The 15,207-nt window shown below is 46.4% G+C and overlaps 1 protein-coding gene across 2 annotated transcripts in view; it reads right to left on the bottom strand.

The window, feature by feature from the left end:
- LOC149287031 (uncharacterized) overlaps positions 1–15,207 on the bottom strand; it is a 149,283-nt gene that overhangs the window by 106,279 nt on the left and 27,797 nt on the right. For both annotated transcript variants that reach the window (XR_016277532.1, XM_089493473.1), the window contains exon 3: positions 13,944–14,173. The gene's annotated coding sequence lies outside the window, so the exon portion shown is untranslated. The remainder of the gene's footprint in view (positions 1–13,943; positions 14,174–15,207) is intronic.

Here is a 15,207-nt window from a genome sequence, read left to right as displayed (position 1 = left end):
CAGAACATGGCCGAAAGAGATCACCCCTTCCTTTACCACCAGTTTTTGAGATCCTACCAGAAGGAGTCCTGTATCACCCCAAAGTGTAACTTTCTCATGTCCTGAGTAAATGAACCTGGCTTTCCATTTGCTCTGTGCTTCTGGCACCTTGGCGGTGTTTCCGTCCTTTCGCGAACCACTCCGCCTTCTGATGGGAGAGACTAATAAGCCATGGTGCAAATGGATTTCTGTGTGAACGGATGGCCTGCCAGTTTTTACGTTTGCAAGACAACTGTGCCACACATCCCAAACATATGGCTCCGTCCATCACTTGGGCAGGTCCCAGCTGCCAACCACCTGGAGACGAGACTGACAGCTTTCTCTGCCGCGCGCTGGGCAAAGCTTGCCAGGTGATTGGCCATTAATCAAAGGAGCCACGCAGTGACCTCTAATGCGCTGGCTCCAGAAGGATCTAATGCTCTTCTCATCTAGGTCGCCCGTCTGAGTCGCAGAAAAGAGCAATTCGGTGGCCAGATGTCCTCGCTTCTTGCTGGTCACTTCTGTTTTACGCAACATGTACAGGAGGGACAGAGATGCCACTGAGTTGACACCTGTTTGCAAATCTGAGATCTAAATCTTTCCTTGATGTCTGTTTCCTTCTTGGAACAAATGATTTCAAACCGTTTCAACCCCCAGGGCGAGCTTAGGAGCATTCGGAGGGCGCTTTGCAATGATTATTTTCCTTTGCAATTTGGAACTCCTGTGATTGTGCCAAGAAGCTTGGCACAGACGGGTCCGCGCCGTGTGCAACCAATGCCCCAACATGTTTGTTAAAAATGCAAAATGAAAATGGACCTGGTACAATGTGTATGTAGTATAGACTGTCTCTTGTACAAAAAGGATGGCTTTTGGATAGAAAAACTCCACAAGTTTTTGAGGTTTCTTTTTTTCCCCCCCACGAAGAGTTCCCAAATGAAAAATCTCACAGGACGGACCACTTTGTTGGTGGGATTTGTCAAGAGATCCATTGGGCTTTGCAAGGCCTTGCACTCGGGTAAATTTGGCTGGGCTTTCTGTCTTTGGGCTTTGCCTGCCAAAAGGACTGCTTGGAAAGAAGAACCGGAGCTTGCTTGCTTGGCTTCTCTTTTGGCCCATCTAGAGCCATTAGCCGGCTGATTATTCAATGCTTTTCTGCTTTGCCTTCCTAAATTGCAGGACAATGGAGGGCAAGGGGCAAAGAACCCTGGCAAGAAAATGCCGCGCCAAATTATCGCTCTCTTTGCAGGCGGATGATGGGCAGATCTCAAATTGAAGCAGATGTTCTTCCAAAGCCCATTTACTGGGCATTCGGGAAAGGATGTTAGTGATGCTTTCCAAGTCGTGAAGGAAACATGGCAATTTCAAGGGGGGAAAAAGAATATGGGGAGGAGGAGAGTTAGAGATCAAGCAGAAACGCTGAATATTTCCCACAAATGTTGTTAGTGCTTGAGGAAAAATCTGTCCCTTCTTCAATGGCTAACACCTTCAACAAAATCTTCACAGCGGTGGCCGGTGGTTCCCATGAATCCGCTCTGGGTTGGAGTCAGAACTTGGAATGGGCTTAACTGCTGGACCCAAATGGATTCAGTTTCCATATTGACTGGAGTCCCGTCGGTTCATCCCAAACAGAGTAGACCCATTGACTCAGCTGTCGAATCATGAGTCCAAAGATGTAGGCAAAGCCAACTGGTTCAACAGCTCTTCTCTAGCTGGGACTAATTTATTCGGGTTCAGCAACTTGAGAATCTCCTTTAACTTTCAGATATAATCCCAGAGTGGATTTGTAACTCCACTGACACCAAAGCAATTTAAATCTCCTTTACTCATTTAACCCTCCCTTCCTTCCTCCTTTGCGCTCTCCATGTTACTTTTTGCCAGGTAAGTTGTTTTTTGCCAGGTAACTTGGCTGCATCCTCCCAAAGCAATTCATCAGAGACGGTCCTTATAAAAAGAAGCATCACTTCCAAACCTCTGTCTGGGGAAGGGAGGCTGCTGGAGTTGTTTTTGCCCATCTTTGTGACCGCCAGAGGAGGACTGAGGACTCTGTGCCTTCTTACTTGGAGGCGATCAATGGACTCTCTCCTTTTTATGGGTGAACAAGCATCCAAGCGTTCTGTGAAAGGCCAGGCAATGACCTTTTTAAGACAATAAGCATGCCAATAAATACCAGCCGGCTCCAGGAATGCTAAACGGGTCAAGTCAAGACCTGCATTTGGGATGACTGGATCCTGGGTCCATTTCTGGGCACTTCGATTCAATAAGGATATCGACGGCTGGAAGGCGTCCAGCGAAGGGTGACCAACATGGTCAAAGGCCTGGAAACCATGATTTACGAGGAAGGATGGAAGGAGCTGGGTATGTTTTGCTTGGAGGAGAGAATACTGAGATATTCTGACATGATACAGCCACCTTGAAGTATCCGAAAGGATGTCGTGTAGAAGATGGAACAAGTTTGTTTTCTGTTGGGATGCAAGTTAAATGAGATTCCAGCTAAACATTAGGAGGACCTTCTTGACTGTAAGGACTGCCTTTGTATCTCCATCTCTGGAATCTCCTCCTTTAAACAGATGTATAAATGGCAATCATTCAGGAGCTACTTCATGACTGTAGGTTGGATTCAATAGCCCTTGTGGTCCATTCCAGTGCTACAATTCTATATGAATCCCCATAGAAAAGGCGCCCAAATAATGCCTCTGCTTTTTCCCAGGGCCTTTAATGCATCCGCCGCTGTTCCGTTTGCTCATTTCCTCCCCTAATGCTTCTCTCTGTCTTCCTCTCAGTCTTCTCAAACAGCCGTAAAATGGATTTTATGCTGTTTTTATTATATTCGATAGTGGTGTTTTATGCCAAACTCTTGGGGAACAATTTAAAGTTATCTTGCTCCATTCATTATTTATTAGAGCTGGCATTGAATATGCATCCATAGACGTTTTCTGGGCAAAATGGAGCATTTAAGGGTTGGGTGAAGATTACTGAGCTGTTTCCTGAAAGCTCCCTACAGGATGCTGGTTTCCTGTTCCGTCTTTGTTTCCCTCTGAGGGCTACATTTTTTGGACTCCAGCTCCCAGAATCCCCTGCTCAGGCAGGAGAGTTCTGGTTATTTCTGCCCTTTGTGTTGATGATTCCAGGAGCATTTGTTTCCAGTTCTGTGATCAGCCAAGGAGGCTCTTGGAGGTCACTCTGTCAGAGGGTTACTGCAAACCAAAGCCAAGGTGATACCAGTTAACAACCAAAGCTGCCCACGATCTGGAGAAGCAAAAGCCGAGAGCCGGCTCTTCAGAGTGCATTCCCTCCACGCCGAAGCTTACCAGCGAGACATAAAGCCAAGAAACCATGGCCTGTTCCAGACTGCCAAAATAAAGCTGCTTTGGGTCTCTTTGAAGGTATGCTCTTTAAATGATGCATGGGTCCTAAGAGTCCGGAGGTCGCACCAAAGCCACACTCCATTCCTAAGCACCGGAGTGCAGCTTTGGTGCAGCTTCCGGATTCTTAGGATGCATGCATCATTTAAACAGCATGCCTCCAAAGAGACCCAAAGCAGCTTTATTTTGGCAGTCTGGAACAGGCCCCTTTTTCCTATTATTATTATTCCTTTTGCAAACCAAGAGGAAGATGCAAAAGTAGGTTAAGGAATCCAACAGTTGCTGGCAGATGAAAGGTGATGTTTGACGACTCGACGGAGGCCGCTTTGAAAGGGATCGCTTGTTTGACTAGACGAACAGCCTCTTATTAGCTTAGCCCTCTTCTGCCTCAGCTGCTTAGAAGCTGCTAATGCAAAAGTCAAGGCTTCCCTCTCCTTCCAAACAAATCTGCATTCGACGCGAGTATTTATCGTTCATGGGGAATTATCCACTTGCAGAAGGCACTTCCACAGAGGAGACTTTGCAACGGAGGACAGGGCCAGCACTAGCAGACATGCCAGAACTAGCGGGAGGGCAAAAGGAAAGCTCTGATTCGTTTTTGTAGGGGTAGCAAGGTTTGTAAGATTGTTATTTTGGGACACATTGGAAATATACATGTGATGAGTCTACACTTGTGTTGAAAGTTACACTGACTATCCATCAATGACTATTTTTTTCTTGTGAGCTCAGGAGATGTGTCAAGAGTCAGATGCAAGAAAAGGGATGGGATGGGGAACTCAATAATCTGGAAGGGAATTGCGGTTTCGTCCCACCTTTAGATTGTGGGAATTAAGAGACCTGGGAGCAAACCAAGCAGCATGGGAAACCCTGCCGTTCCGTTGCGAATCGACTCACAATATTTCTAGACATCATCCTTTCAAGCTCAACGGCTCCCCAAGGTAGCATACAATAAAAGCAAATCCTAAAAATTCACAAGCGGTCTGAATCTAAATATAAAAACTAAGCCGATCAAGGAGGCAGGGAAGAATGAGGGAAGGATTTGCTGAAATGAGCTGAGGAAACGTTTTCACCCCAAACCCAAACCTAGCAATGCTACCCTTGTGGACTACATGGCCCAGAATCCCCCAGCTAAACTGGCTGAGGGATGCTGGGTGATGGAGTCCTAAAATGAGAGAGAATCCCAGGTTCTCGATTTTGGTGAGAAAAGTGCAAGCCCCAAAATGGCCTCCAGGAGTTCTAGATCAGAGAGGCCTGTTCTAAATCGCACCCCATTTTGGCACATTTCTCCATTCTACTGTGTAGGGTTATCCCATTTCTGGAAGCCTTTCTTCATCTGCTTTCTTTGTCCAGAAGCACCATCCAACTTTTAATCCCTTCTCATTTCCCACCAATGAGAGAGAATCCCATTCCCTTGACCTTTCCAAGCATGTCTTGATAAGAACCCAGAGTTACTCTACTCCAGTTTTGGCCAGTGGCTTCCATGTCAGGGGAGCAGAGTCTGGATTGTACCTGACAATCTTGTCTTCTGACGACTTCTCAAGCCCTGCTGGATCGTCCCTAAATGCGACAGGGAATCGGTATTCTGTTTCTGGTGCACCCCAGAAAGACGAGCTTCAAATGGGCCTAAAAATGGAAGGAACAAAAACTTTGGAGAAACGTGGCTCTCATCTGTCCCTTCGACTGTCTTGAGGACTACAGACCCACTCTTTGTTTTTCCCCATCCGTTTGTCAAAGAACCATCCAAACAAGCTTTATTTCTGTGCAGCACAAAGGCAAGGGTCTCATGTCTGGTCGCAAGAAGGAGGCCGACTTCAAGCAAGTGAGACACACAGAGAGGCAGAGATGGAAGCGGCTCAAATCTCTTGCTTTGGTCTATCTTCCAAGGCCTCCGTCTCGTCTTTTCCCACCGAGGCCTGGCCTCACGACCTTGAGGTCAGCGCCTTCACAATTGAATTGATTCCACCGCCTGCCTTTCCATCTTGTTTTTCATCCTCAGCCGACTCTCTCGTCGCTGAGAAATGTTTGCAGAGAGGCGGATGGAAAATGCAGTTATACCAAAGTCAAGCAGGTGGCTGAAAATCCAGCCAAAGCAGACTCATCCGAAATAGCTTCTGCTCAGAGGGAGCCAAGGCTCTCGCTCACCGGTCTCCATCAAACAATCTTGGAATACCAATAAGAGTCCATGGTTTTTCCCCCCCCCCCCTCTGTAGCCCATCTCTTCCTTCCAGAACTGCTTCTGTTTTCTTTGACTTCAACGCAACAGGTCATTGCAAAATGGTGCCGCCGGCAGCCGAGAACACACTCTTTTAGACCGCCGCTAATGGGTCTTCTCCAGCTATGATCATCTTTAAAAGGGCTGAAAACAGGAGCCAAAGAGCAGGTTAGGGTTAAAAAGAGATATCCGTCTCTCCAGCTCAAGAGGATGCTCAACCCCTTCTCTTTGCAAAGTGGTTATTTCCTTTGATCGCCCATTCCCTCCTTCCCCGCTTTCCCCAGGTAAGAAAACAAAGGGATATATTTCAAGCCATATCTAATTCGAAACACAGGTTTGCCAGGGTCACGGGATGAAAGGGAGGCATTAATCTCCGACGTTCCTCTCTGCAGATCGCTGCGTAAATTTCACCCCCTTCGACTGCTTTTCACTTGCACACGCAGCTTAGGATGGGAGAGAGAGCGGGGCTTCCTTGCAGCACAACAACGCAGAGAGGGATGTATCAAAATGAGACATTTACAGATGTAAACATTAAACTCTAATTGCAGATCCCTCCAGGACCCCCGAGAGCCTCCTAAATCAATGACCTGCGCCACGCAGCAGAAGCCACATTTCAGCAGCTCTAGGGGGAAAGCGTTGCGTCTCCGGCTCTTTCCCTCACCCTCAAGTCACAGCTGAAAAACACCATTAGAGCAAATGCGTCCCAGTCTCTCTCTCTCCCACATTCTCAGCCCTAATTTCTCCCTTGGATTGTTGCTCAAGTGGAAGCGATCCCTCCGAAATCCCACCTTGCTGTGTTTTGGTGTGACGTCTCTCACTTTTCGATGGAGAACATTATGCTTGTGGTTTGTTGGGGTCTTCGGTGGTCTTAGTTTGAACACTGGGTTATGACTCTGGATACCAGGGTTCGAATACCTGCCCAAAAGGCGGTCTTAGTCAAGGCACACTTCCTCAGCCTCAGAAAACCCCAGGATAGGTTCACCTTGGGGTTGCCCTTAAGTCGGAAATGAAGGCACACAATAACAATTCAGTCCTGGAGAAAAACACTTTCTGTAGCAGGACATGTGCAGATGTTAAGACACCAAGAGGATTCTCATCTAGGGCTTTCCCCTCTCATTCAAATCACTGGTGTGCAATGTGCTACACAGACACACATACGCACAGGTTCAGAGCATCAAGTCCTTCCAAGTGGCAGGAATTGGGCATTGTGGTCCATATGGTCAAGCATTGTAGAAGAGTTGTGGGTGCTGGATCCTTCTATGTCTGCTTGCCTACCATCTCCAGGACTGATTCCTTGGCCATCTCTCCTGATGGAGAAAGGCAAGGAACAACAACTGGTCAAAACAGAACCACAGACTGCATCCATTTCCCCTTGTGTAATGTTCATACTATGTGTCTGTGTGTGCGAATTCCATGGGGCCATGCGTGTCCATGTGCGTCTTTCAATACCGATCCACTTTGCAGCCCATTTCCATCGGAGAGGTTCCAACTCCTGTTTCCTTTGAAGCCGTCCGCAGCCATGTTAATGGCGCTCTAATTACGGGGATGGAGTTCTCCGTTTTTCGACATCCATTTATTTTTCTGTTCACAAGTTTAATGGTGTGTTTCATTTTATTATTGCCTCTCTCCCTTCTTCTTTTTTTGGTTTTAATTTTATAAGGCATGTTTCATTAAATTTGAATTATGGCAGCTCGGGAGGAGAAATTAGCCCATTAAAAGTGACAATGATAACATCTTTGGAAAGAGGTTTTCGGTGGCCCTCCTGGCTGAGCCTGGACTCAAGGGAAAGAAGCCAAGGTTGCCCACATCGGGAGGAAAAACTGGGGCCAACAATGCATTGACTATCAATCGTGAGCATTACTGTATTATTATTATTCCTCTGCTTCTTTCTTGATGCCTTTTCTGAGCTGGAAGTGGCTGCAAAGCCAGGTCTCCCCAAGACTTTTTTTGGTACTAAAAGCTAACACTGTTGTTGTTGTTGTTGTTGTCGTTGTCGTGTGCCTTCAAGTCATTTCATCCCTAGTAGGGGGCATGGTGGTGTGATGGAGAATCTTGACCGATACATTTATGAGATGACAGTGACTGTTTACATAACTCTAAAGCAGGCTTTGGGATAAAGGTTTCTTATACTTAGACTCAGTCCTTAGTCAAAATGGAGACTGCAACCAAGAAATCCGAAGAAGACTTAAGACTTGGAAGGGCCTTCATGAAGGGACTAGAGAAGATCTTCAAGTATAAAGATAGATCATTGAATATCAAGGTCAGGATTATCCAGGCTACAGTATTTCCATTTTTTATCGATGGTTGTGAAAGCTGGACAGTGAAGCTGAGAAGAAGAGAATCAACATATTGGAAACACAGTGTTGAACTACCTTGGATGCAGTAGATCTTGTCTGATCTGAGAAGCTAAATAGAGTCTTTCCTGGTTAGTATCTGGATGGGAGATCGCCAGGGAAAACCAGTAGGCTCTATTACAGAGGAAGGAACTGGCTAAGAAAAAAAACCTATGAAATTCATGATGTCGCATGAAGGCACATAAACGCACATGTTGGAGATGAGTTCTAGGGATAGACTGACCATCAAAAAGACAAATGAACGTCTCCTAGACCAAATCAGGTCTGAGTTTTCTATACAGCCAAAGATGACAACCCTACTTTGGACACAGCAATGCGCTCAGTAAAGTAGACGGAGGCAAGATAAAAGGGAGAAGACATTACAGATGGATTGTCTCCATCAAGAAAGCCATGAGTTTGCAAGATCTGAGAAGGGCTGTGGATAACCGGGAGGCTCTTGGGGTCTCTCCTTCATTGGGCCACCATAAGCCAAAGTTGACTAGACAGATAACAACAACTACAGCAACAACAGCAACACGGTGGATACAAGAATACTGGCTCCTTCACAAGCTGGATCCACTTCAACATCTTCAACTGTCCTTATCCTTTTCTGGAAATGAGCAAGAATTGGCAGTGGGTTTCTGGTGTTGGGGAAGTCCTTGCACACCCAAAAACTGTCTGCGGTGGACAATCGTCTTCTATAAGGAAAAGTGAGGTCACTTTGGCTGAAAGAGGAATAGATTTGGAAAGCTGCATGTCAATTAAAGAGGTACAAAAGAAGCTAATAACGATAATCCGTTCAACAGAGGAAGAAAGGAGGAGGAAGAAGGGAGGGAGGGAGCGATAAAACAACCCTGCGGGATGGATACAAAAGAAGGTGGGATAGAACCAGCAAAGAATTGAAAAGAAGGATAAAAGGAGAGGCGCCAGCAAAAGGAGCAAGCGGATAAAGGGAAACGAGAGGGGAGATAATATGATATTCAGTTATGAAAAGGCAGAAGCAAATGAGAAAGGAGATTAGAAGGAAAGAGAGCAGCAAAGAAGAGAGATGGGAAATTTGGAGGCATAAGCTGTGAGATTACTAGAAGGGAGAGAAGAGGAGGGAAGAGCCTTGTTTTGAAGCAGGATAGTTCCACAACCAGAGCTGAATTATTCATGGCAAAGGCCTGGGAGTATTGCTGCGGCTTGGTTTTCTTTCCCAGGCAATGGTTCCTCCCAGGTTATACAAGGAAGGGACATTCAACAGGTGCAGTGCATACTCTTAGAAGATTTCCAGGCAGAATCGGTTCATGGTGCTGCTTTTGTGAGCTTGCAAATATTGTTGTGGAATTCAAAGACATAGGGCTTTATCATACGGGGTTTTTCGCAGCTCTGATCTGCAGGTCCAACGATGAGAATTCACGCAGTAACGTGATGTAATATCAGACATGATTGCTTTCTATGGGAGGTCCTTCCAAGGGGGATCCACAGTCACTTCGGAGTGACTCCTCATTTGTGTGAATTCGGTAACAAGCGAATTCACAAAAATTGTTTCCATGCTCACTTTGATTTCACTTCGAATTGGTCTGGTGTGGAAGATCACCCCAACCTCACCCACAGTGACCCCCTGCCACCTGTCCCATCATCCCCTGCCTGCTCCTTCACCCCGACGAAGGATGACAGCGTCCAGAGCCCCACTGAGCATGCGCAAGGGTGCCAATTTGAATCACTGAATCCCTCTGGTGCGGTAATACAATGTGCTCCTGTTCCGCTTTGCCCAAGTAGAGGCCACAGTTTCGTTCCTGAGGTATGATAAAAGATCACGTGAATTGCCTTGGATCCAAAGTGACTCTGCTTCGGAAGGTCTTCAGATTAGAGCTCCTGTTTCATGTGTGATAAGGCAAATAGCCTTGTTAGTCTGGAAAATCTCAGGCAGTCTCTAGACAGAAGTTGGCTGGGGATCTCTTTAGTTGGCTCTCCCTTCATGACTAAATGGGGTTGAACTATATGGCCCTTCCAGCTCTATGATTCGGTGCTTCATGGATTGGAAGAAGGTTGGAATGAAGTCTGTTTGTCTGTCCGTTTATCCATCTGCCCATACACACACACACACACACACACACACACACACAGAGAGATATGGATGATCATTCTTGGGTTTCTTTGTGTGTTTCTATAAGCCTAACATCTCCCACATTTCTGCTTCATGGCAGTAGCAGCCCGCGTTGAGTCAATAATCGATACAAAATAAAACAACTCAACCGGTTCTGGAGGCAGGCAGAGGAAAAGACGATATAATTCCTGGTCACAATTTATGGGGGGCTTTTACTCTGCCTTGTTGGGCATGAGAAATTAAGCAATTGTTTAATACATAATGGGACCCGACTCGAGCAGAAGGCAGAACATGTCCACAAGAGAGAGAGGGAGAAAGCGAGGGTCCGCATTCATTCCCTAAGAACGTTCTACAAATATTAATTAAAACCCTTGCAAGAGAGCTGCTTTTTGAAATCCTCCTTTTGCATTGAGTTGTCAGAACCAGGACAAAGAGGAGATCTAAAGCTTGGACTCAGACAACCGAGAGGCAACAAAACAAGACGCTGGTCATGTCCTCCATGTTTCTCCCTGCAATGTTATTTCCTTCATTGTTGTCCTTTGGCAAATCCGGTCAGACAAGGAACAACGGGCAGCTTTCACACTGAGAAGGCTTACTCCGTTCCAGGTTTTAATCTGAGTTTTAAAGGAGACATCCAAAGTGCTAAGCTGTGTTTTATAGATGACAGCAAAGTTTTTGATCTTGCAGATCATGGGAACCCACGCTTTGCTCCAAAGGAAATGGGAGTGCCACGATTTCTGGTTGTCCTGATGTTCGGTTTGGTGTACCATCCTTTCCTTGCATCTCCAAATATGCGCTGCAGGATGTGAGAGTCAATAACGCCGCTCTTATCGGTCCTGACTGAGGATTATGTTCTGACCTTTCAGTCGTGCTCGCTTAAGCCTCTGATATGTTCTAATGCGATTGTTAATGTAATGTCACAAGGGCCGGCGATTATGGTTGTTGTGTTTTAGGCCACTTAGTGCTTTGGGCCCAATGTACGGTGAAACACAAATGAATTGACTTGCGGGTTTGACTTACTGTCTGCACTGCTGGAGCAATGGGGTGCCTCTTAGGATGAGCTTCCATGCTGTTTTTCTTTGGAGCCCTGATCCACACGCACACCTTGCTGCAAAGAGGGTAAATGAAGATGAAGAACAACTACGTCCAGCTCAAGGTTTCAGAAGCAGAGTTGTGTGTAGATGTTCGCCGTGTGTTGCACATGGATGCACAGTGATGCCTAGTGTTCACGTTGCATGGGTGAGGTATGCTCAATCTAAATGCAGACAAGCACACTGATTTAGCATTTCCATTCACTAGCAAGGCAGTGTTGTGTAAGCTCATGGCCAATGCCATACATGTGCATGACTCCACATCCTCCCATCACCCAGCGGCTGTCAAGCCCTACTACAGGTCTCTCTTGCTATCACTTAGATGGAGGAGAGAAGCAATCCCCACTCAGCCATGGAAATCCACTGGGTGACTTTGGGCAAACCACACTCTCTCAGCCCCAGAGGATGGCAATAGCAAACGCCTTCTCAAGAAATTTGCCAAGATAACCCCATGATTGGAAACAACTCAAAGGTACACAACAACAACAACAACAACAACAACCATCATGTCACCCCTTAACTTTCTCTTGCCCAGGCTAAACATTCCCAGCTCCCGAAGCTGCTCTCAGAGGACTTGGTGGTTTCCAAACCTTCCGCCGTTTTGGTCACTCTCTCTGGACATGCTTCAGGTTGCCAACATCTTCCTTGGATTTTGGTGCCCAGAACTGGACACAATACTCCAGGGAGGTTTGGCCAAAGCAGAACTGAGTAGGACTATTACTTCTTCAGTCTAGACACAACACTCCTATGAATGCAGCCTAGAATCACATTGCTGGCTCATGTTCAACTTGTGGACCCCAAGAGCCCCTTCACAAGCCGGTGCCCCCATCCTATATCTGTGCCTTTCATTTGTACTGCCCAAGCATAGCATCCTACATTCCTCCCTTTGGCTTGAGGCAGCCAAACCTCTCAGATGGTCCTTGTCCCACAGAGCTGGACTTTCCATCCCATCCTGGCCCACTTTCATGGATGGCCAGCACCTGCAAGATCCCCTCACTTGATGGTCCAGATCGAGAACTTGGCTGAGGTTTGGAAAAGCCTCACCTGCCAATCCAGCTGGTTTCTTTCAAAAGGAGGAGGAGGAGGAGGAGGAGGAGAAGTATCAGTTCCCAATTCTATGGTTATTCTTCCCCCAACACTGGAAATGGAGCCAGGCTTATGCAAATACCTTCCCTTTGCGTGACTGATTCAGTTCCACTTGGAATCTGAGTCCTCAATTTCAGGGATCTAATCACTGCCTTTATCCACCCACCCGGCCCCCAAACCTTCCCAAAGACTCCTGTAATTGTCTGCCTGCAACAAGCAAAAAAGAGAAAGAATGGAATTCTTGTGGTGTATTCTAGTACTTCTCTCAATAGCCTCTGCAAATTGGGGGAAATATATAGAGAGAAAGATAGACTTGGCGAGAGGGTTTTTTTGCTCTCTCCGTGTGAGAGACAAAGAGGGTGGTGGTGTGATGCTTTTGAACATGATTGCATCCTATGACAAAACTGTGCAGCGGGGAAGAAAAATACCTAATTTCATTGCCAGCACAATGCCATCATTATGGCCGTAATCCAGTCTAAATGGAGAGCGGCACAGCTTCAGTAAATACATTATTAAAAAGGAGACTCTTAAGACTGGAGCTCAGCTGGGGCTCCCGATATTAGCTTCCAACCTCTCCGGCAAACACTCCAGACTCAACGAAGCTTGAGAAGGGGGTCTGGATCATTAAGAGCCCGGCTGGAGGGAACAAGGGGGCCGCGGGGGGCTTTGCTTCTGCAAAATATGGCAATGTGGCCACCTGTGGACCCCAAGGCTGGTTTGTGGGCCTTGAAAGCCATAGACCCTCCAGACCACGCTGTTCCTGCCCCGCTAAGAAGGAGGGAGTCATTCTTCCCATTCTAAGAATTCACCTGATAGAATCATAACATCTAAGAGTTGGGAGAGACCCCAAAGACACCCAATCCAACCCCCTTCTGTCATGCAGGAATACACAACCAAAGCACCTGAGAGATGGCCATCCAGCCTCTGTTTAAAAACCTTAAAAACCTTCCAAATGAGCCAAAACGTGGAAGGGACTCATTGTCCCATTGACCTGGAGGCCACCAGCCATCGCTGCTCTGATGGTCCCAAGACTCACCCCAATCTGAGCTATATTGTCCATTGCCCTATATATAACCAAGCACAGCTTGAGTCTCCCTTATCCGAAAATCTAATACCGTAGGCTCCAAAATCCAAAACTTGGTTTCATGAGGGGAGCTAAGATCTTTGTTTTCCAACGGTTCAGTGTACACAAACCTTGTTCCATGCAGCAAATTATTTAAAACGTTGTATAAAATGACCTTCAGGCTCTGTGTATGGAAAAAAATGAATTGTGTGTGTAGATTTGGGTCCCATCTCCATAGATATCTCAATATATACATACATTCAAATACAGGTATTCCAAAATCCAAAGAAATCTAAAATACATCCGGTCCCAAGCATTTTGGATAAGGGAGACTCAACCTCTATTATTATTATTATTATTATTATTATTATTATTATTATTATCATCCAAACCCTGTTGGGATCTTACGTCTTTGTAGTAGTCTTACATTTGTGGGCATTAGTACTGGGCAGTATGTCCGGTCAAGGGCTGCTGTTACATTACTATGGAGGGAAACCAGTGACCGATGGATGTTGGCAAAGATGAATCGGTCTCCTGCAAGAATTGACTTTCCATCTGACAGACTAATGCAAAAAGTTTCTCAAGCCGCTCTTTTATGGCCGCCGGTATATCAGGGCCGAGCGGAGGCAAGCTTGTCAAGTTAAATAGCTCTGTTCATACATGATAAATAAAGAGAGAGGGTCTACCTTGTGCAAGACTGGATACTCTGCGGGGGGAAGGAGGGTGTTCTTTGCATCTCTGGCCCTGGATTTATGGCTCAGATGTTGGATGTTGCTTTTTGTTTTGACAAAACGCTGGTCTCCTCGAAGTTGCTGGAAGTGAGCTCTGTAAATCAATAGCAGCAACATGCCGGGTAAATCTTTGCCAACCCTTTTGTGGTCTCCAGATCTGGAAGAGCGATGGCTTCTCCTTTGTACTGGGGAGGAAACAGAGGACATGCATCAGGAAAAAAATGTCTCCCTTTTCCTCTTTCCCTGCCCCCAAGAAATGACAAGAAGGCAAATATTGCTTTTCCTTGAAAGACGCAAGGTAGAGCCCCCATAGCAACGTTCAAAAGAGAAAAACGAGGGGATGGAGAAGCAAAGGAAGGAGGCAGAAAGCTACCAGGAGTGTGTATGGCAACTTGGCCAACCTTCCCTCTCTCCTTCTGAGAAACATTTCCAGACAAAGAACCTTTCCAGACCATGAAAAATCCATCTACCCTTCCAAGACTCAGGTGCCAGTTAAACTGAGGGTGGACTATTGGCCCAAACCCCAATTTTCTGCCCTGGAATTCTGCAAAAAGGGCCACAAAAACCAGAAACAGGGGTTGAAGGTCCCCCAAACATCCCTAGACTGTGAATTGTTAGGCTGGAAATGGCATTCTTGGCCCTGCAGCTGAAGATCACACATAAAACACAGCCCTTGGCAGCTGGAGACCCAGCACTCATATTTCATCCTGTCCAGTCTTCAGGACTCAGAAGCAAAGGGTGAGAAAACAAAGACCTCAGTTTCCTTTCTTGGAAGGTCTTTTGTTTAAAGGCTCCATTTGGGGACTGATGGCACAAGAGAAACCAGGGACGTTTCTGGAAAGGACGACCCGATCTCCCGCTTCAGCAAATGCAGCAATGGTGACAGAGTTCCCTCATCAAAGCCAATGCTGCAGATTTTGGGTGCTGTAGAGGAGATATCTCCAAGCCCCCCGGCCAGGGAAGGCTTGGGTGGGCTTTCCCATCATGGCAACAGTGAAATGATTGTGAATGCATCTTATTGAATAGGGAGCAGTTATGGAGCCATAACTCTAGCTCAGTGGGTTCCAAACTTTGGTCCTCCAGATGTTTTGGACTTCAGCTCCCTGAATTCCTGACTGTTGACCAAACTGGATGGGGCTTGACGTCCAAAACACCCAAAGTTTGGGAATCACTGCTTTGGTGATGAATCCATAAATAATCTCTCCAGTTTATTTCTGTC

Source organism: Sceloporus occidentalis, unplaced genomic scaffold (genome assembly GCF_023333645.1).
Source record: "Sceloporus occidentalis isolate IW3139 unplaced genomic scaffold, rSceOcc1.0.p SCAF_64, whole genome shotgun sequence".
Lineage (NCBI taxonomy): Eukaryota > Metazoa > Chordata > Lepidosauria > Squamata > Phrynosomatidae > Sceloporus > Sceloporus occidentalis.
Note: the sequence above shows the minus strand (reverse complement) of the source record. Positions and strands in the feature narration are given on the sequence as shown.